Source organism: Ochotona princeps, chromosome 26 (genome assembly GCF_030435755.1).
Source record: "Ochotona princeps isolate mOchPri1 chromosome 26, mOchPri1.hap1, whole genome shotgun sequence".
Taxonomy (NCBI): domain Eukaryota; kingdom Metazoa; phylum Chordata; class Mammalia; order Lagomorpha; family Ochotonidae; genus Ochotona; species Ochotona princeps.
Genome location: NC_080857.1, coordinates 16,787,648 through 16,809,667, shown reverse-complemented (window position 1 = coordinate 16,809,667; position 22,020 = coordinate 16,787,648). Strand labels below are relative to the sequence as shown.

Below are 22,020 nucleotides of genomic sequence, written 5' to 3'. Positions count from 1 at the left end.
CGTTGTCTGTAGTTGTTGGTGGGCTGGGAAATTGGGCTGCGTCCCTGTGTGGCTGTGAAAGGAGCCACGTTTTGAGATTTGGGGTTCTGATTTTCTGGAAGGAGAAAGTCAAGTTGGGGGGTGGTCTCAGGCAAGGGGAACCTCACCCGCTGACCTACTGCAGGTCCTGCTTCACCTCTTATGTCTCCACATTCTCATGCCCTCTCCACCGTGGTGGTGGGCTGGACTTGGAGACCCAGTCTGGCACCCAGCTCTCTGAGGGATGGGGGAGGATGGGGGTATAAAGGAGGTGCATGCAGTCTGCGTGCGCATGGGGGTCTGTGTTTGTGTTTATCCATCTGTGTGCACACACATGCAGCCACTGCCACCTGGCTTTTTGTTTGAAAAATCGATTAAATCATCCCTACGTTCACGCTGGCGCCCTGACTTCCTCCTAGTGTGATGGGCGCTGCGGGAATACCTCTGTCAGCGGGTCCTGGCTCAACCTGTCTCCCACGCCGGCTGCCCCAGCTATTTCTTTGAAAGGAGCATTTTCATTTGAGGCGATGAAATTAAGTCTCCCTTCCCACTTCCACCCCCTACTCTGTACCCTCTCCCCTCTCTCCAGGAGGGAAGAAACCCAAGCAAACCCCAGAGAAACCAGCGAGCCCACCAGGGTGCACGAGCAGATGCCTGGGCAACCTTCCCCCCTGGATGGACCTGCCACCGGGAGCAGCCCCTGCAACCCAAGTCCTGCCCAACCGGGGATGTTGCCAGAAAATGAATAACGTGTTCCGGGAGAGAACTTTTCCGGGGGCCAAGGAATCGGCCAGGAGACGCGAGAAAAGTTCTGCACCCCAAACGGCTGGTGCCATGGGGTCTCCAGTTAAGCTGTCCCATCAGACTGGGCGATTGGTCACCTTGGGATCCCCTTGGCCCGTGCCCCGGTGGACTGTGGCCGCCGTGGGGAGCGCAGGCCTCTGAGTACCGCTGGGGCGCAACGCGGAGCACGCCTGAGGGTGGTCGCAGGAGCCGGGATCCGCCCCCAGCCAGGCGCCCCTGGGGCTGCGGCGGTGCTGCCCACCTCAAGGAGCCCTCGGTCCGAAGCTCGGGTGAAGCAAGTGTCTTCCCCGCGCCAGTCGCCAGGGGGGCGCAGGAGCAGCCTCCAGATGCACCGCGGCGCCGAGAAGGGGAAGGACAGGGGCTGCGAGAGTGAGGGGCGCTCGGCGGCGCCCGCAGCCCGGGCCCAGCGCCGGAGCAGGATCCCGGGAGGCCGCGGGCGCTGGGGGAGCTGTCCGTTCAGCACCGGCTCCCGCTTCGCTCGCCCAGGAGGGCGGCACAGCGGAGCCCCGGCGAGGCAGGCGTCCCCAGCGTCCACCCGCACCTCGGCCAGGGGTTCTTCCGGAGGGATGCCCGCGAAGCCGCCCCTCCGGTCCCGCCGCACCGCCGCACCCGGGTGGGGGAAACGAACTCACCGAGCTCGGGTCGCCAACCAGAGGAGCCCCGAACGCCGGTTCGCACCCTCCCCGAGGCTGCAAAGTTATGGGCTCGGCCCCACCGGCTCGCAGCCTCCTCGCGCTTCGTTTCGGGCACTAGGCAGGTAGCGGGGGTGTGGGGAGGAGGAAGCGGACAGCCGCCGTCCTCCCACTTGGGCGCCGGCGAGTGGGGGCCAGGAGGCGGCGGGGACAGCAGCCGGCACCCCCCAGTCCCGCCGCCCCTCCCTCCGCTCCCGGGGGCGGCGCTCTGGCCACCCGTCTCGGCGGCAGCATCGTGGACGCGCCCCCCTCCTTTCCTCCTCGCTCTACTCCCCTGAGCGGCCTGGGGCGCCCCGCCTGACTTCAGCCGCCGGTTGCAACAGGGAGATCAGGATTGAGCCTGATGTGGAGGCTCCAGCCACCACCTGGTGCTCGCCTCCCTGCCATGTCCATAAACCTCGTCTGCTCTCCACTCAGGCCAGGGAAACCTTGGGGCCTGAGGAGCTCGGCTCGTCAGGGGCTGCGGGCATGAAGCCTGGAGGCCTCTCGGAAAAGCAGGAACGCAGAGGGGCTGGCAGCCGGTGGGCTTGGGTTGGAATACCCACCATGCGCTCCTGTGAGATTCCAGCATCCTTGCGCGTGTAACAGACTACACGAAAAGGCAGCAGGTGTGGAGCCCCGCCCAGGGTTGGTGCACAGGGATGTCAGATCCCAATGATGAGCATCACCTCGCAAACTATACACCAGGTGCTGGGCTAAGCCTCATAGAAGCTGGTGTTGCCTCATTCTAGGGAAAGGTTAGCCAAGGCCTGGAGAGGCCAAGTGGTCTGTCCAAGTTTGTCCACCTCAGAAGTGGCAGAACCAGGACCTGAACTTGGCGGTCAGCCTCTGTTCAGGGCAGCAGCTTTCTGGAGGGGAAGGAAGGACGCAGAATCACCTGGGTAGCAGTGCAAACCTGGAGCTTCTGCCTGGAGCTCTGGACACCATCTCTCTGCTCCTGCTGCTCTCACCTTCCAATCCCCCCCCCCCCACACACACACACACACTATTCTGAAACAGGGTAGTGACAAATGTGAGCAAGGGAAACTAAGAGCTTGGAGTGCTGCAGAAACACTGGTGCCGTCTCTCTTTACCCTCCTCTCCTGTTCCCTAACCCCCTCTCCCCCAGGTGAAGGAAAAACCGAATAAATAAGTCAGCACTGGGAGCTCTCTCCGCCAGCGGATACCAAGAAGCGCAGGCTCCTGAAAGGAGGGCCGTGCGTGCTGATCAGCACAGCCTCTATTTTTACAGACACTGCTTTCTCTGCATCTCACCAGTGTACCTCAAAATAAAAAGAGAAGCCAGGGAACCTTTTCATCTTCTGGAAGGAGCTTATGTTAGAAGGGAAAGAATAGCGTGCCAGGTAGTGGCCTCTGCAGATCTGGGGGACCTGTGAGTGTCCATGGACACAGGGCACGCACAGGGGGAGCATGCGTGGCCCCCTTTCCCTATGGAGCAGCTGTGTGTCACAGCTATGGCTCATCACGAGCCCTGGCTACCTCTCACGCTGGCTAGCTGGGGGAGACAGCCAGGCGGGCTTGGTTTGCGCCATATTGATTGAAGTTCTCCATTCCCTAAATACCTTGGGAGACGGGTGGTATTTCTAATTTTATTTTGCATATGGGAGTGCTGTGGGAAGGTGTGTGTCTGCATGTGCAGATGAGAAAGAAAGGAGAGAGAGAGAAGCAAAGTGAACGTGGGAAGACATTAGTGGGGGAAGGGAGACACCAGGCAGGAAGGAGGTCTGGCCGTGCAAACATCAGTGGACAAAGGACCTTTATGTATTCAGAAATATAGCTGGCCAAGGGAAAGGGCAGGAAAGCTTCGGAGCTAGAGTGAGGGGCTCCGCAGCACCCGCTCTCCCAGGGAACGTGTGAGTGGTGCAAGCGACTGTTGTCTTGTGTTTCTGGAACTGGTGCGTCTCCTTGACAAAAGTAGCAAGGAGGTCAAGTTGAAGATTTCACTTTGATTTCGGAACCGTCAGGGTTAAGCAGACTGAGAACAAACCCTGTTATTGCCACATCCCAGCCGGATGAGCTCGGGGAGGCCATTGAACATCCCCACTCTCTGTAGTCCTCATCCACAAAATGGGAGGGACGGGGCTCCCTCGAGGTGGTTGGTGGTGGTGAGCTGGGAGAAGGCAATTTAAACACTGCATTCTCAGCCAGGAGATTGGGCAGTAGGGAGCGTCTTCCCCCTAGTATCTCTTTCAAGTGTTTATTTTTCCCCACAAAGAAAGATGTTTTTCTCTTTTCTTTTAAAATGAGAGTGTGGGGCTGCCATGGTGGCACAACAGGTTTAACTGCCACTCGCGATGCTGGCATCCCATTTCAGGGTGCTGGTTCAAAAAGTCCCAGATGCTCTGTTTCCAATCCAGCTCCCTCATAATGTCCCTGGGAAGGCAACGGAAGGTGTCCCAAGTGCTTGGGCCCCTGCTACCTGTGTCGGAGACCCAGATGGAGCTCCTGGCTGCTGGCTTAATCCGACCCAGACTTGGTCGTTGTGGTTATGTAGGGAGTAAAGCAGCAAATGAGAGATCTCTCTCCCTCTCTCTTTGACACTCTGTCTTTCAAATAAATAAACAAATAAACCATTTGAAATATTTGGAGGCTTCTTTCATATCTGAAAATATGATATTTTCCCAGAGTAGACCTGAGTATCTACAGGGTAGTGAAAGTATCGTGATTGACTGACACTGATTTCTCTGTGAAAGTGAAAGCTCTTTTCAGAGACCTCCGGAGAGTCCAGTGAGGACACATTGCCTATTGATCTTCCACCTGGCCCCTGTCACCCCAACCAGAGCCCAGCAGTGTTTCATCAACAGCACACCCTGCGTTGCCCTTGTCATGTGTGCCCATAGCCTGTCGCTGCCACCATTCCCACAGGGAATGAGCCACCCATTGCTGCCGAGGGTTTTCCCTGAGACATGAAACCATGTGCTTGCCGATTACCATGTTATTTGGATAAAACGATGTCTCTTCCAACCATTGCACTTCACCTTCAAGTGCTGAATACCAAGAAAGAAACTTCATGAAGTTAGAGATTTCTCCCTTGGATGAGAAACCCCGCCCTACACCTGCTGGGTTCTGCACTTCCTGGATGTTAGGGATGGAGATTATTCCCAGGTGTCTGGACCTGTGCTATGTTCCTGTTTCAGGCAGATCAGGGGTCTCAAGGTCAAGTACTGCTCTGAAGGTCAAACTCTAAGAGACACCCTCAGTGAGGACATTGGGACTGTAGGAAGCTGATCATGGGCAAGATAACCACAGAGCATACCCCCTGCCATTGCTGCCTGCCCAGATTAGGAAAACATCCGAGTATCTCCTTCAATCTTAACCCACTGAATACATGAAAATTGCATTACCACCGATTTTCTGCTTGGAGGTGGTAATTTACTTTGCCTATTCTATCTTCATTTCCACAGCAATTACATTACTTGGATGTAATAAAGTGCATTGCAGGTTACAAAGTAGATCCACAAAATTAAAATTGCATCCCATGAGTCTCTCAACAGCCTGAAGCTGGCTGGGGGAAGAATTATTAAACCCGTTTTTCTTATGAGGAAACTGAGGTTCCGAGATTGGCTGCCTGCCTATGTACTGGCAAGATGTGCCTATGTTCTGTGCAAAAAAATCTCAATGATGCCTGAAGCAAGACACAACATGCTCCCCTAGGGTAAAACACCTGTGTGGCCTTCCTTGGTCTAAGACTGTTCTGCTTGTCCGTTGCCTCCCCTCTTCTCTGCCATCTGTATCCCCTACAGCACCAGTGTCTGCATGCTGCCTATTCCACTAGAAGGCCGAGCGAGCTCTGGTAGAGCAGGACTTGGGTTGTTTATGTCACTGCTGTATCCCCAGTGTGTGGCACATGGCAGGCGTTCAGTAAGCCAGTTGACCCAAAGAGTTCACTAGCAGAAATGCGGGTGAAGCCTGCCTCTTGTTAATCAAATCCCCCACCTTCTTCCCAAGTCCCCTGCGCAGGGTGTGTGTGGGACCAGGGGTGGGGACACTCACCTGAGAAGTCCATGTGTCAAGGTAGAAGGAACAGGATTCAACGCCGTCTTCAGGTTGACAGCTCACCCCAGCAATCACCCCAGGTGAAGAGGGAAATCTTGACTTGGAAGAAGCCCCTCTGAAGCGTTCATGCTGTAGCAGAAGAAGTGCAAGCCTTCCCATAAGTAGCCATGATTTCCAGGCCCCAACTAGGCAGTGTTGGTAGGGATGCCCAGTGCCTGCTGGGCAAGGTGAGGGACAGGAGTGGCATGGCCATCAGATGATTGTCCCTGCAGTCTCACAGAATGAGGAGGAGGCAGAAAGATAGAGGAAGAGGGGTACAGGCGAGGAGCAGAGGAGGGAGATGGGGGCAGAGAGGAGAGGAGCGAGAAGCAAGCCAAGGAGGGCAGGGACGGAGTGCACAACCCCCAGCTGACATGCCTTGGCTTCTGTCTTCCTGATGGACAGTTCAGCCATCACTGTGGCAAACCCCACAGTGCCAGGTGTCCAGGATGGGAGCGAATGAGGCAGAAAGTTGACAGCTCAATTAGAGGAGGGGCAGGGCTGGGGCAAGAAGCTTGCCTCAGCACCCTTGGCTATTCAGATGGTCAGATAGTCGCTGTGGTCACAGGACAGCCGGCAGCCCACCCCTGCTGCCTCCCTGCCTTCCCTCCTCCCTTTCCTCCAGCAGTCTGGAGTCCAAGGTGAGAGGTAGCATGGTGTGGTGTGATGACAGCGGCGAGTGGCATCAGTGTCTGCTCACCTGAGCCTGCTGCGTGACTGAGCAAGTTTCTTAGCCCCTCTAAGCCTTCTTTCCCTCTCTGTTAAATGGGAATTTACCGAATTTGTCATGAGCTTTAAATGACAAAGATGTTAGCCGGATAACATCCTACCTTCTTTACCTGACCCAGTCCCCCACGTCCCAGGTGCCCCTGCTGGCTGCCTAGCCCTCACTCCCTCTCCAACCATCCTGCTTGTCTGTGTGTTCACGGCCTCTTGTTCAGACACTAGCCAGCAGGACTTCTGTAGCCTAGGCCAGCATAGAGCATGGCACAGAAGGCCCTCACTAAACATGGGAATAACTAGAATAAATTATTCAAAGAAGTTCTACTCAACACCTGACCTATCCAGACAGGCAAAATAGAGCAATGCATAAACTCATCTTAACTCAGTAAGGAATCTGGAGAGCGAGTTCAGCCTGGCAGTTAAGACACTAGCCTATAGGGCCCTGCTCCATGGCCTAGCGGCTAAAGTCCTCGCCTTGAAAGCCCCGGGATCCCATATGGGCGCCGGTTCTAATCCCGGCAGCTCCACTTCCCATCCAGCTCCCTGCTTGTGGCCTGGGAAAGCAGTTGAGGACGGCCTAAAGCTTTGGGACCCTGCACCCACGTGGGAGACCCGGAGGAGGTTGCTGGTTCCCGGCATCGGATCGGCGCGCACCGGCCCGTTGCGGCTCACTTAGGGAGTGAATCATCGGTTGGAGGATCTTCCTCTCTGTCTCTCCTCTCTGTATATCCGGCTTTCCAATAATAATAAATCTTAAAAAAAAATTGATTAAAAAAAAAAAAAAGACACTAGCCTATAAATGTGTCTCCTGTTGGAGTAGCCGCGGTCCAGTCCCCGTTTCCAGCTAGTCACACCCTGGGAAGCATCCGTGATGGCCCAAGCAGCTGCGTCCCTGCTCCTCATGTGGGATACCTGGATTGAGTTGTGGGTTGCTCGCTCTAGTCCAACCATGCCCCAGCTATTTCAAGCATTGGAAGATGGGCATTTGGGAGATGAAAGATTCTCTCTCTCTCTCCCTCCTTCCCCTTCTCTCTACCTCTCAAGTAAACAGATGACCTAAGGAAGATTCCTGTTTCTGACACTTCCTAAGCGCCAGGCTGATGGGGACTGGGCATGAGCCTTGCAATCACTTGCTTAACCAAAGGCTGGACTTCACCTGTTTTGTCCAGGGAGGAGGGAATGGAGACTGAGCCGGGAAGAGGTTGACCAAGATAGCAAAGCCCGCTGGCAGCCAAAATAAAACCCGAGACGCTTGATTCCAAAGCTCAAGCCTCGCACAACATAGCTCTGTGTCTCCCTCGCCCACATGGAATAAAATAGCTGCCTTTCTTGTGGGGAGGCAACATATGCTGTGGTTGGTCTCTTACGCGCTAACATGAATTAGCTGGAGACAGCCTTTTCCCAGCGCAACAGGCTATGAGCGGATGTGTGCATGGGGGAGGCAGTGATAGGGAGAGTCAGACAGACAAAGCTCCTGCTTGCCCGTTCACTCTGCAAATGCTCCTGATGGTCTCTTGGTTGGAACAAGAGAGAGAGACACACACAAGTGGGAAATTCAGTCCAGGTCCCCCTTGTGGGCAGCAGGTTCCGAGACAGTGGCGCTATCAGCTCTGCTGTTTCTCTGGGCCTGCTTCAGTTGAGAACTGGGATTGGCAGAAGCCAAAGCTGGGACTTGAACGCTGGCACTGCAGGGTCCAAAACCAGCCCTGCCACTGCTGAGCCAAACACCTATGTCCAGAGAGTGGGCTTGCTCACCAGAGACAGCGCGTGTGATGGGAGGAGGGAATGGAATTAATAGAAACAGGTCTAGAGTGGGGGATGGGATGCAAGGACCAGAAGGTGTAAAGAGGGTCAAGGGTCAGGGTGCAAAGGGCATTCTGAGGATAGGCTTTGGGGTCCAATGACCCGCATTCAGACTTCAGCTCCGCAAGTCCCTGTTACACAACCTTGAGCAAGCCAGACACCCCGTCTGTGTGCATTTCTGAATCTGTTACAACAGGATTTTTTTTTGCATCCCTGCCTTATGGAATTGTCACATAGACCAAACAAAAGAACATTTGTTAAACCGGTGGCTGGCCTAGAAAGTGCTGAGTTATGATCATTGATTATTATCCAATTCCAGGGTGGATGACAAAAACTAGAAAACATTGCTTTAAACAGAAAAGGAAATTATTTCACTCTCACATGGGTTTAAGTTTAGGGAAACAATCTGGAGCTGGTGCAGAGGCTCCCTGGTCCTGTAAAACTCAGACTCTGTAGCTTCATCCTGCACCCATTGCCTCATGGCCCATAATGATTGCTCTTACCCCACCCATCCCACTCACATTCCAGCCAGCAAGAAGGAGAACAAGATAAAAGATCCCTCTCTCTGAGGACAGTTCCTGGAAATTGTGCACAGCACATGAGCTTGCTTCCCCTTGGCCTGACGGACCACGTGGCCACACGTAGTTGCAGCTCCCTAGGTGACCAGCTAAGATTTGTGAATTGTACTGAGGGAGAAGAGGAAGGGAGTGGCCTTGGAAGCCAACCTGAGAGCATTGTCTCCTCCCACAAAACGCCTCAGACCTGTCCAGATGCTGCCCCGCCCGGACGGAAGCAGAGTTTTCCTGACTTTCTGTCTCTGGTTCCTCCGTGGCCAGTCAGGGTGCCCTTTGCCCTCTCCCAGACTCCCACACATCTCTGTCTTCCTCTTGGCTTCTGTCTGCCGTCACAGGAGAGGTAGCACTGGCAGGCAGAGGCCTCCAGACCAAACACAGACAGCGGGTGCTGGGTCAGGGACCCTGGGCACCTGGTCAGCTCGGTAAGCAGGAGATTCAACTCTGAATGAAAGGCAAGGGGGAGACTTGGAGTATTTTTGATTTTTAAAAACCACTGCAGGGCCCAGCGCCATAGCCTAGTGGCTAAAGTCCTCACCTTGCATGTGTGAGGATCCCATGGGCACCAGTTCTAATCCCAGAAGCCCCACTTCCCATCCAACTCCATGCTTGTGGTCTGGGAAAGCAGTCAAGGACGGCCCAAAGCCTTGGGACCCTGCAGCTGCGTGGGAGACTGGAAGAGGCTCTGGGTTTCTGGCTTCCAATCAGTGCAGCTCTGGCCGTTGCGGCCACTTGGGGAGTGAATCATCAGATGGAAGATCTTTCTCTCTGTCTCTCCTTCTCCCTGTATATCTGATTTTCCAATAAAAATAAAAAACTTAAAAAATTGCAGTGATATTTGTGTGAGATATAATGTTAAGCCATCACCTGTGGTGCCAGCATTCCATATGGGCACAGGTTCAAGTCCCGGTTGCTTTACTTCTGACCTGGCTCCCTGCTAACGGCTTGGGAAAGCAGCAGAGGATGGCCAAGTGCTCAGGTCCCTGTGTCCACGTGGGAGACTCACAGGAAACGCCTAACTCCTGGCTTTAGAACTGCGCAGCTCCAGCTGCTACAGCCATTCAAGGAGTGAACCGGGAAGGTCTCTCTCTGCTTTTTAGATTAATAAACAATTTTAAATGCATGGTTAGAAAAATTGGGGTATCACACCCCACCAGCATTAATTTATTAAACACAAAGACTGTATGTACAACACGGGGGCAAGGGAGCCATGGGTAGCCTCAGGACGCACTGTGATGCAAACGATGTTGAGTTGCCAAACACTGATCATGAAGTGAGTCTGTGAGGAAGCTGTGATGGCACATCATGTGGTACACAACTTGAAGCCCGCCTTCATCAGAGGTGTTTGCTCCAAGAAGGTGATGCTGGCTGTGACTTGGCCTTCAGCTCCAGACGGATGCTAACACAGCCAAAAAGGGTATTGAGTGCCTCCCTGAGTTGAAGTTATTTCTAATTTCACACTATTATTAGCAACATGGCAATGGATGTCCTAGCACAAACAAGTCTGTGGGGCCCTATGATTATTTCCTTGGCTGAATTCCTAGAAGTGGAGAGTGCCTGGGACCAAAGGATCCCTACAGCTGAGCCACCTTCCAGAACATTTGTACCAGCTTCCTCCCAGCAGAGGACTTGGCGGACAGCAGGTGGCCTGGCTCCTCACCAGCTCTGGCACCGGCAGAGAGGCTGGCCATGGGGGATGGGTTAGCTTGCTTCAGTTAGTTCTACATGTCCCCCCCCCCCCCCCCCGCCAAGCAGGTCATTCTTGGGAGTGCAGCTATAGTTGATTTTATGTTTATCTTGTTTCCTGCCTCCTGGCAAGTCCCTTAGCTACTTCTAACTTAAAAAACGAATTTATGTGTTTATTTGCCAGACAGACTGACACACATACACACATGGGGGTGCTCCCATCCACTGATTCACTTCCCAAATGCTACTCCAAATTAGGGCTGGGCCGGAGCCAGAGCCGGGACTGAGAACACGAACCCAGGATCCCACATGGGTAGCAGGAAGTCGATCACCTGAAATATCACCACATCCTCCTAGGGTCTGCATCATTAGGAAGCTGTAGTCACAAGCCAGCCCTGGGATTGAACCCAGGTACTCCAGTGTGGCAAACAGGTATCTTGACCACTACGTTACTTGCCCACTTTCACTTCTTATGTTTTCATCTTTGCAATGATGCAAAGCCAATATGACTGGCCTCATTATTTAGATGAGGAAATCAAAGCCAAAAGTATTGAGTGTCCTGCTCTCAGCCTTAATAGATGCTTCCAGAGGCCTGGCCAAACTACAGCCTGCAACGTTTTCCCCACAGGCAAAAGAAATCTGCAAGGTTCAGGCTCCACAGTCCCAACTGTCCAGCCTCACTGGAGGCAGATGGGGAATAGGTCAGTGACGTGGCACCTCCTATGCTCAAGGCACTTCACATACCCGTGTCCAAGTGCCCTGGGGTGGTTTTATAAGGAAAGTGCAACAGAGCCCGTCTTTCCCAAGTGAATTGCCCCATGGGCATGGGTAATCCAGGATCAGCCAAGCCTGGAGCAGGTCAAGGTTGTTAGCTGTTGAGTCCCACCTCACAGGAAGCTGAGAACCAACCACAATGGATCATGTGCCAGAGAACAATATTCCTACATGAGCTAATGCAGATCTCCATCGGCCAGGGGAAACCTTCTCCCCATCTGATGGAATAGGGACCAAGTGTTCACAGGTGGCGAGTGGGGAAGGGCTGAGATGGGACCCTGGCCCAGTACAGATGCTCAGGATGCGTGCACAGAATGGACAGGAGGCAGGGACTCCCTTCCTGGGAAAACTATGGAGACAGATCATCACAGCCCTCAGTGTGTGTCAGGAGAGGCGAAGGACCTGAGCCGCCATGCCGGCAGTGGCCTTTCCCTTTTTTTTTTTTCCCATTCTCTCAGGCAGAGAGGGTACATGTGAGGCTTCTACAATTCCAGAAGGCATTTATTTACCTGATTATTATGACAGCTTTCCAGTAGATGGCGCTAAAGCATCTTGAGTGGAGGACACCTGCTCCATCTGTCAAATGCACTGTTGGGGCTGTGGGCAGGGCTGGGTTCCATCTGTCTACCAACCGGGTCCCAGCTGCTGCAAGCCTGCCTGAGAGCTCTTTCCCTCATCTCACCCTTGCTCTGTTGTTGGACTTCATGGATCCCACCCAGACCCCCAGGAGCTGGATTTTCTGAGCTCATGTAAACACACTTACTCCTCCTTACAGGCCACACTCTCAGACACACATGCACACCCATACTCACACACTTACATGTGTCCAAGTACATGAGTGTGCATGTCATCAAAGCAAAACTACATGGCTAAAACTCCTACTCGTATTGCATACCTAATTTGACACTTCAGATATTTCCACAAAAGGGCAAACACAAGGGCTCACCTTGCATGCACCAAGATGCATATGGGCGCCAGCTTGTATCCATGCTGCTCCACTTCCCATCCAGCTCTCTGCTTGCGGGCTGGGAAAGCAGTAGAGGATGGTCCAAAGCCTTGGAACCCTGCACCTGCATGGAAGACCCAGAGGAGGCTCCTGACTCCTGGCTTCAGATCAGCTCTGCTCTGGCTGTTGCAACTACTTGGGGAGTGAATCAGGGGATGAAAGATCTTTCTGTTTCTCCTTCTTGCTTTCTGTTTCTCCTTCTTTCTGTAAATCTGACTTCAATAAAAAGAAATAAATATTAAAGAATAATAAAGGCATTTTAAGCAGAGGCACCATCACAGCTTGTAAAGTATTAAGATTTATTTAAAAGGTGAGGAATTCACAAACACATGTGGTTCATATTCAGGGATGGAGGAGAGGAAACCAGGAAGGGAAAAGCATGAGAGAGAGAGAGTTTTTCTACCTGCCTTGTCTGCATCCTCAAGTCGGGGTGAGGGGAGAGAGAACCCCTCCTCAGTGTGGGCTCTTACAGGGTTCAAAAGGAGAGTGGCTACCTGGCACCACCCCTGGTCCCAAGATGGGGACAAGTACTTGCTGGGAAAGGGGTTGCTTGATTAACACGTAGGATGGTAAGGTTACACAACGGGGGTGTGTGGCTAGCTACCTACCTACCGCGAATCAGTGGGAGCCCCAGGCGACTTGGTGTTCGCTTGCACGTACATACACACCCTCTGGCACACTGTTCCCACTCTGCTTGTCCATTGACACCCCCGGGCCATTGCGCCACATGTATGTGAACATCTGTTCCTTCTTCGGGCTGCAAGGTGTCCCATACACCCACTCACTGATTCACATGTGTGTCTTCCGGGTGAGCAGGGACTGCTCCCATCTGTCTGTTTCACTTCATTGCTGTTAAGTCTGTTGACCCATGGTACTTGCCTGCCTGTCCCTGTTGCCCAGGGGCTGCGTGCTGGCTGACCTGCAGGTCCAGCCATGAACCAATGGCCGGCCATTCACCTCTCACCTTCTGAATCTCTAGTCACTGACCTCCTCTGGGAGGGGGCACGGATGAGTGCTGAACACCTGCCCTGATGCACAGCATCCCAGAGGTCCCTAGGGAGGAGGGACCTCTGGGGAGGAGGGGTTGGGATGACAAAGACCACGGATTTGGGAAGTCCCCAGGTCTCGCAACCAGTGTGGGCGCCACAGTTGGGGAGGAGCTAGAGATGGGAGGGCAGGCAGCAGCAGCAGCAGTAGCCCGCCTGGCTTTCTTTCTCGCTGAGTCACTCCCAGCCAAGCTTCCCCGAGAGGCGGAGAGGCGGGACTACTCACAGAGGAGAGGGAGGTGCGCCAGGCGGGCGCCGCGGTGCGCCCCGGGGAGCACGCGTGGCGCCCCGGGGAGCACGCGTGGCTCCGCACCCACCTTTTGTGGAAAAGAGCAGCTCCTCCCAGAGAGAGAGGCTTAACTTCCCACTAGTGGAAAAGCCGCAAAAACAAAAGGACAGATAGCCCTGTGCGTCACACCAAGACCAATTGGGTCTTGCTTCTCTCCAGGCCCTTCTCATCCTGCACCTGTCCCTGCCGCTAAACCCTTTCCTTGGTCCAGGCTTGAAAAACTGGGTGCCAGTATTAGCTGAGCCACTTCCTGTGACCCTGGCCACAGGGACTCAAACCAGTGCCCATATGTGATGTCAACGCCACAGGTGGAGGCTTAACATGCTACACCATGGTGCCAACTCCAATAAGCTTTATTTTTAAAAGGAATAATACAAATCAGAAGTCTGTGAAGTACATCTTTAACATACCATAGGTGAAAAGTGAGTATTTTGCCTAGTGACTAAGTAAAGGGTTGCTTGCATCCCATTCAGAGTCCCTGAGTTCTGTATCTGCTGGGGCAGAAGCAGCAGATGGGGCTCCAGTAGTTGGGTTCTTGGTACCATGTGGGAGAGCTGGAAGCATTCCTGGCTCCCAGCCGCAGCCCAGCCTTGACTCTGACAGCTTGTTCAGGGACCAGCCAGTGGAGGGGAGCTCTTTGTTTATTGCTCTTTCACGCTCTTTCATCCTCTCTCGTCTCCCTGCTTCTCAAATAAACAGATACTAAGAGGTAAAAAAAAAAAAAAAAAAAAAAAAGAAAGAAAGAAAGAATCAACCAAGAGACCAGTATTGTGGTATTGCAGATGAAGCTACTGCAATTAAACTCACAGGAGATCTCTCACAGGAAACTCTACAGGCATGACGGGAATGGAGCGACATATTCCAGATTCTAAAAGCCAAAAATTGTCGGCCTAGGATAACATACCCAGCAAAGCTTTCCTTTGTCTTTGAAAATGAAATAAAATTCTTCCACAGTAAAGAAAAGTTAAAAGAAAATATCTCTTCCAAACCTGCCCTACAAAGGATACTTCAAGATATTCTCTTGACAGAGAAAAGGGAGAGCGCCCACCAAAACCAAAGACAAATGCGAAGAACATCCCAGTAGAATAACAACAGAAGACTAACTCAATGAACAACCCATTGCTAAAATGACTGAACCAGATTATTACCTATTTGTACTAACCCTGAATGTAAACGGCTTAAACTCAATCAAATGTCAGATTAGTAGACTGGATTTAAAAAAAAAAAAAACCCTTCTGTGCTGCCTACAGGAGACACATCTCACCAACAAAAATCAGCGAAAACTGTATCTCATGGATGTGATTTTTTTGTTAGTTTCATCTCTTCAAAGCACTTTCTTCCCTTTAAATTCTTCACTGACTCATAGATCATACAGTAGCATCATTTTCTTCAAGAAGGTTCTTGATTTTCTTTTTTCTTTCTTCAGCAACGCATTAGTCATTCAGTAGCATGTTATTTAACTTTACGGTGTTATTAATTTCTTCTTTTTTTTTTCTTCCTGTTGTTGATTGTGTTTTGTGGCTTTTCATTTTAGGGGATGTATGGTAACTGTGTAATGGGGACTATAATATCCAGATGTGAGGATACGATACAGTATGCATTTCTATTTCCAAAGATGGACTCCCAATGAAACTGGTAACTCTATCTTGACAATAGGATTCTGGACTCTATGCCATTGTCCATGCCCGCAATGATGGAAATATGATTGTGTATGAAGAACTATATTATGGTAATTATATAGGGGAATTCAGTGAGGGGGGAGGGAATTGGAGAGGGATAAAGGAAATCCCACAATCTATAGAACTGTATCATAAAATGATAATAATAAAAAAATAAAATTAAAATAAATAAATCTCACAAAAATGATATGTCCAGTTGCACAGCACACAATTAAGTCAAAGGTAAACAAACACTCAAGGAAACAAAGCACTGTGAGTGAGAACCAGCAGAAACAGGGCCTGGTGCGGTAGCCTAGTGGCTGAAGTCCTTGGCTTGTATGTGTCAGGATCCCATATGGATTCTGGTTCATATCCCAGCTGCTCCACTTCCCTTCCAGCTCCCTGCTTGTGGCCTAGGAAAGCAGTCAAGGATGGCTCAAAGCCTTGGAACCTTGCATCCATGTGGGAGACCCAGAGGAGGCTCTCCTGGATCCTGGCTCCGGATCGGCTCAGTTCCTACCATTACGACCACTCCGGGAATGAATCAGAGCATAAAAGATCTTTCTTTCTTTCTCTCCTTTGCCCTGTCAATCTGACTTTCCAATAAAAATACATCTTTATACAAAAAAAAAGAAAAGAAAAAAGAAAAGCTAAGCACAGTAAAGAAAAGATGGCCAACATTAGCTGGTCACAAATTCAAACAGCAATGACAGCCCACTACATCCTTGTTAGAGTTATCAACATCAACAGTACTGGCAACACCAGATGCTGGTGATGATGTAGAACGGGAACTCCATTTATTGTGGGTGGGAATGCAAATGGTATAGCCACACTGGAAAGTGTTTTACGCTTGGTTCTTACAAAACCAAGCATATTCCTTCCATATGATTCAGCAATCACATTCCCTGATATTTACCCAAATAAATTCAAAGCATATCTCCACAAAGACCTGCGCTTGGAAAGAAACATGATGTCTGTCCTTCACTAAGTGGATGGGCCAATAAACAGGGGAACGTCAGACAATGGAATACTATTTGGCTCTGAAACCACAATAAGACACGGAGGACAATGTCCCTTCACTACCAGGCCAAATACACATTCCAGAAGGTCAAATTGCTGCCCAAGAATCAAGTTACTGAAAGCCCAGTCCCTGTCCCTGGTACTGAATCAAAACAGTGACAACAGCGAACCAGCTTGCAGTAACAATAGCTTGGGGGCATGAAATATGAATTCAAGAACTCAGATATTACTTTAAAATTTATTCACTTATTTAAAGGGCAAAGAGACAGAGATCACTCATCTGCTGATTCACTCCACAGATGCCTGCAAAAGCTGAGGCTGTGCCAGCCCCAACCCCAGAGGCTAGAATTGCTCTGGATCTCCCATGTGGGTAGGGACCATCACCTGCTGTCTCCTAGGATGCACATTAGCTGGAAGCAAAAATGGAAAGCGGAGTTTGGAAGTGGACATGGGCATCCAAGCGGTGCCTTGGGCATTTCCCTGGATGCCCACTTGCTCCTGTGGTTTCTAATGACCTCATTCTACTAGGCATCAGCCTGGCTCAGGATCAACTGGAGGTGAGATAACACAGGCTTCAGATCCCCCCACTAGATCCATCTGAAAATGTTCAGTTCTTGGTAGCAAAATTCTCCTCTCCACTGTCTCCAAAGTTCCAAGACAATGTGATGTCCCCTTTGTGATGTCATCAGCACCTGCCTCTGCCCTCACCCATCAGAGGATTCTTACGTTGATGGTTGGTAGCGGCCGTTGGTGGCAGATGACGGTGCCTTCCCACCAGCTGTGACTTTCCTTTCTTCCAGGAGAAAAGCTTTAGTAGGAAAAAAAAAAGAGGGCTACTACTGGCCTTGAGCAGCTGCCGATGGGACAGTGGTGAGTGGGGCCCAATGTGTGCTGAGGGCAATGGGAGGGCAGGGAGGCTGGCTTTCCCATGGAACAGGAGGCCCAACTTCTCTGTGTGGGAGTGCTGCCTGGCTCTGCCAGCCTATGGGAGACTAGCTCTAAGAGTGGTCAGCACTGTGTGTCTAGACAGAAGCCTTTTCTTGTCTAGGAATTCACCATACCACAGCAGATTAGAGAGAAGACACTAAAACAGTAACCTTCCATCCCAAACTATGAGCCGTGGGCCTTCCGCCAGGGGAAGGCATACCCTCTCCTGTGCAGAAGGAGCGTTAGAGTGCGACACCAAAGACCAAGCTCCCACAGCCGGTCCACTTTGTTAGGAAGTCTGCACTGGCTGTTGGAGACAGGGACACCCCACATTCTCTTGACTGGCACTTAAAAACAGTCTTGACTCTACCTTGAAAATACTGTCCCTGTCAGGGCATGCATTGTCCCTGACCCTCGTCACCTTCAGGTCCTCTGCCCCCTCTAACCCTCCAGCCTAGGACTGTGTCTCAGCACCAGGCCTTGGGGCCGCTGGGGATCCAGGCATGCGGTCTCCCCTCCTCAGAACTTACAATTATAGGCATCAAGCTGATGCTAATCAGGCTGTGATCACACCTGGTTCACGTGTTCTGCCGCTTCCTCCTTTTCCTTTCCTCTCATTTTGAGTTTTCCTGGAGCTTGTCTGGGTCACCCAGAAAGGCCACGTGTGCTTGGGTGGGTTCCATGCTATTCTGTTTCCGACAGTGAGAAATGACTGTGCGAGGAATATCCCCATAGAGACTTTTTAAGATTTTATTTATATATTTTTATTGGAAAGGCAGATATACAGAGAGAAAGAGACAGAGAGAAAGATCTTCCATCTGAGAGTTCACTCCCCAAGCGTCCGCAATGGCTGCAGCTGAGCAAATCCAAACCCAGGAGCCAGGAGCCTCTTCCGGGTTTCCCATGCAGGTGCAGGGTTCCAAGGCTTTGGGCCGTCCTCGACTGCTTTCCCAGGCCACAAGCAGGGAGCTGGATGGGAAGCAGGGCTTCAGGGATTAGAACCGGCGCCCATATGGGGTCCCATCAAGAAGAAAACTTTAACCACTAGGCTATCGTGATGGGCCCCACACAGAAGTTTTTTTGTGAATGAATAAATCTAGACAACAAGGGCAAGTTCCCAGGTCACTGTGGCCCCCATGACATTCTTCCCTTGTGAGGCGGGGCCCTACTTATGACTTGCAGGATGTTAGGCATCAGGCAGTGGTATTCAGTATTCTGAATCAGCTAGCGTGGTGCGCCTAACCTCTGTTCTCTAAGGTCACCCAGGTCTCACAGTCAGTCAGAAGTGTTTCTTGAGTGAAATCACTGTGCTAGAGAGCAAAAATACAAATAAGAGAGAGGACTGGAGATTTAGCCAAGGAGTCACAAGGCTTGCTTTCCCACTGTAGAACACCCGGCTCTGGCTCGGCTCCTCACCCACTGTTTCCTGCTATGCAGGCCCTGGAAGGCAGCAGGTGATGGGTCAAGCCATTGGCTTCCTGCCACGGCCATGGAGACCCAGCCATTGAAGGCATTTGGGAAGTCACCATGGATGGCAGTGTTCTCCGTGTCTACCTGTTTCTCACCTCCTCTTAAAAAATGAAAGAAACTTAAAAAAGAAAAGGAGACACAACCAGGTCTTAAAAGGGCTCATATCTGAGGAAGGGAGACAGTGAACGAATCAAAGTCCCTGCTCTTTAATCCTTGGAGAAAGGTGTCATTTTGGATGACTGGGTTTTCTGGGTACTGCAGGTTTTGCCTCCTAATACTCAAACTTCATTTTAACCAGTTGTACCACAAATACTTTCTAGATCCGTAATAGCATTGCTTTCTTTTTAAAATGAACTCTTTGGTCCATGACAAAACCTCTTCCTGATGTGCTGCTTCCAGCACATTTGTTTCTGTATCTCAGATTAAAAACAAATGTATTTGAAAGGCCGAGTTAGAGGGAGAAGGAGTGGGAGAAGCAAGCGCTTCCAAGAACAGGCTCACTCCCCAAATGGCCACAATGGCCAGGGCTGGGCCAGATTGAAGCCAGGAGCCAGGAGCTTCTTCTGGGTCTCCCATGTTAATGCAGGGTCCAAGCACTTGGGTTCCCCCCACTACTTTCTCAAGTGTATCTGCAGGGGACTGGCTTGTAAGTGGAGCAGTCAAGACTTGAGCTGACGCCCATATGGGATGTCAATGCTACAGGCGGAAGCTGTACCGGCTATGTCATAGCACTGGCCCCTTTCCCTACATATTTCTGAGATGATCCCCTAACACAAGGATGTGCTCGAGGCCTCTTGGAATGACTCACACCAGTGACTCCAAACTTCTGAGTATGCTTCACATTTCTGAAGAGCTCCTCTTGTGCCTGTCTGGCTCGTCTTTGCACCCACCAACCCTCATCCTAGAAGACAGTGATGAAAGTGTGAAACTGTAGCCCCCTTATTCCTCAACTAGGCCAGCCCTCACTGTGTAGCCGAAGTCAGGGAATAGCAGAGTCAGAGAGGTCCAGTAAACTACCCAAGACTGCACAGCGTGACTGAGAGCGAGAGCCAGGGCTAGAACACACATGCCACCCCTTTGTGGCCATTCCTGTTTCATGAAAGAATAATCACATAAATGCGCGAGCACGTGCACAAATGGCCAGCCCTTGGCAGAGCCTGTCTAGGAGATTGGCATGGGGAGGCTGGGTCACAAGCATGATGAGTTGAGAATGCAGAGTGGGGAGCAGGCGCAAGCCAGGGGAGATCCAGCTGGTGTGCACCAGCCTGGCAGGGGTGCATGGGCTCATTGTGCCCTGCTTAAGGAGGCAGCCACCCACGAAAGCAGGTCTACACTTTGATCTACTCCTCTAGGCTCATGGAACCCTGGGTTCACACTGTGGTCTTCTCACCACGCTGCTAACAATACGACACTACGCTGCCGTTACTTACCGACAATATCCTTCCAACTGCTGGACGTGGGGGTGTTACAGAAGGGCGTCTCCAGCATTCCCCTTTGTCTGTTTAACTAGAGTACTGCAAGTGGTGGCTAATGTCTGTTAGATGCACCTATGAGCCTGTCAAGGAAAGGTAGGCTGCTTGTTTTGGGGCCTCCCTTTGCATAGGATCTTTGGTGGTGCAAATATCTGTCCGGCAGATAAAATCAGTGATGAGGCTGAAGTTCTCCACCCCCAAGAGTCATTGCCCACGACAAGCCAAACATGAGACAATCCACCCCCTGGGGGCTCCCGTGTGGAGCTGTGGCCAATCTGTCCGTCTTTTCTTCTGTTGAGCCATAAGCAGCCGGAACTGGGGACCATCGACTGATCTGGTGCCAGGCGCTCGCGGGTCCTTGGGCGGGGCAGCCCGCCCGTTTTTGTGGTCTGGTGCGTCTTTTCTGGCTTCTGGCTCTTTCAGGCTGGGTGGGCTTGAAGGGGACACGCCTCCGAGAAGAGTCTGCCCAGAGCGGCAGGTGAGCAAGACAGCGGCCAAATCCAGAGCAAACTGCAGGCAGGGACCTGCAGGCCGGGTGCGTTTGCGATGGGAATTTGCAGATGGTTCCTGGTGGCGCCAGGGTCTCCGAGGCGGAGCCTGGGTTCCCCGCCGCGATCGGAGCAGCCTTGGGGCGGGGCCGAGGTAGGCTCCAACCGGGGAGGAGTCGGGATGCCGCTTCCGTGGTGATGCGGAGAATTTGCCGACAGTCCCTTGTCTACGGGGCTGGCTTGGCCAGGCCTGAGAGGAGCAAGGGACCCGCTGACCATCTCCTCCCAGGTGGGGCGCGTGGGGCCCGGTAGCGCGCCTGGCCGCCCGAGCCGTGCCCGGGTGAGCGCGCGGGGCTGGGGCCTGGATGGGGCCAGGAGACAGAGATGTGGGGGGGAAGGGGGCGCGGAAGCCGGGTCCAGGGCGGGGGTGGGGAAGCACCCGGTCGCTCCCTGGCTCCCCGGGACCTCGGACCTGGAGGGGTGGGGGTGGGGGAGACTGCGCCACAGTGCTGGTCCCCCGAGAAGGTGGCCTGGACTTCCCCCAGGTAGGCCCGCGGCCAGGTGGCCCTGTTGTCATTGGGTGGAGATGAGCCCAGAGGTTTGCGGGGGAGGGGGATCCCCGGATCCCGGCACGACAGCAGGTGGGAGTGTTTTCTCTGAACCCCCCACCCCACCCAGGGATTCCCCGGGGCTGTGCCGCCCACACACTGGGCCGGCCCCTGGGCTGTGACCACATGCCTGTCGCGCTGTTGCTGGGTGGGGGCGTCCCACCAGTTGAGGCCATCTCCCCCTCAAGCACTCCCTCCACCTCATTCCCTAAGAAAGGGTCTCTCCCAGGCCTGGAGAGAGAAACTTTGGGCTTGGATGAAGGCCCTGGGGAAGCTGAGGGGGTGCTGAAGCTGGACCAGTCAGTTAGCAGGAGCTGCGGAGCTGGCCTCCACCCAACGCGGCCTCCCATGATCTCTGCTGGGCCGAGGGCCTCCCTTTCTCTCTGGACCCCTGGTCCAATCTAGGGGGAGACCACCCCATCCCAACAGCTCCTTTCTACATCCTGGGGATGGCTTGGAGCTGGGTTCATGAGAAGGGGCCGGAACCCATCTTCCCTTCATTCTGCTGCCTCTTCATCCTCTCCGTTCTGTTCTCCCTGGCCCTGTCTCCGCTTTGTCCCTTCTCCCGAGGGCAGGGGCCCTGCTTTGCAGAGAAATCAAGCAAGGCACAAAGCAGCCCATCAAGGTGCAGATAGGAAACAGGTGCCGCAAGTGCAGCGAATTGTTCCGGGTCTCTTATCTCCATGTGGGTCTTCTGTATTTTTCTAAGTTTTACTGATCTGAAAGATAGACACATGACAGAGAGTTCGCCTACCTGCTGGTTTGTTCCACAAATGCCCACCAAGCTGGAGCTGGTCCAATCAAAGCTAGGAGCCTGGAATGCAATCCAGGCCTCCCACGTGGGCAGCAGGGGACCAGTTCCTCAAGCCATCGCTTGCTGCCTCCCGGGGGATGCGTCAGCAGGAAGCTGGAATCAAAAGTGAAGCCAG

General features: G+C 52.5%; 1 protein-coding gene across 4 annotated transcripts in view; it reads left to right on the top strand.

Moving 5' to 3' along the window:
* Positions 1-16,949: 16,949 nt before the first annotated feature.
* Positions 16,950-22,020, top strand: part of TMEM63C (transmembrane protein 63C) — a 58,513-nt gene continuing 53,442 nt past the window's right edge. For 3 of the 4 annotated variants that reach the window (XR_009244283.1, XM_058655580.1, XM_004584375.2), the window contains exon 1: positions 20,693-20,823. The gene's annotated coding sequence lies outside the window, so the exon portion shown is untranslated. Of the gene's footprint in view, positions 16,997-20,692; positions 20,824-22,020 lie in introns of those variants that run through there. The other variant, XM_058655579.1, reaches the window with a different exon arrangement.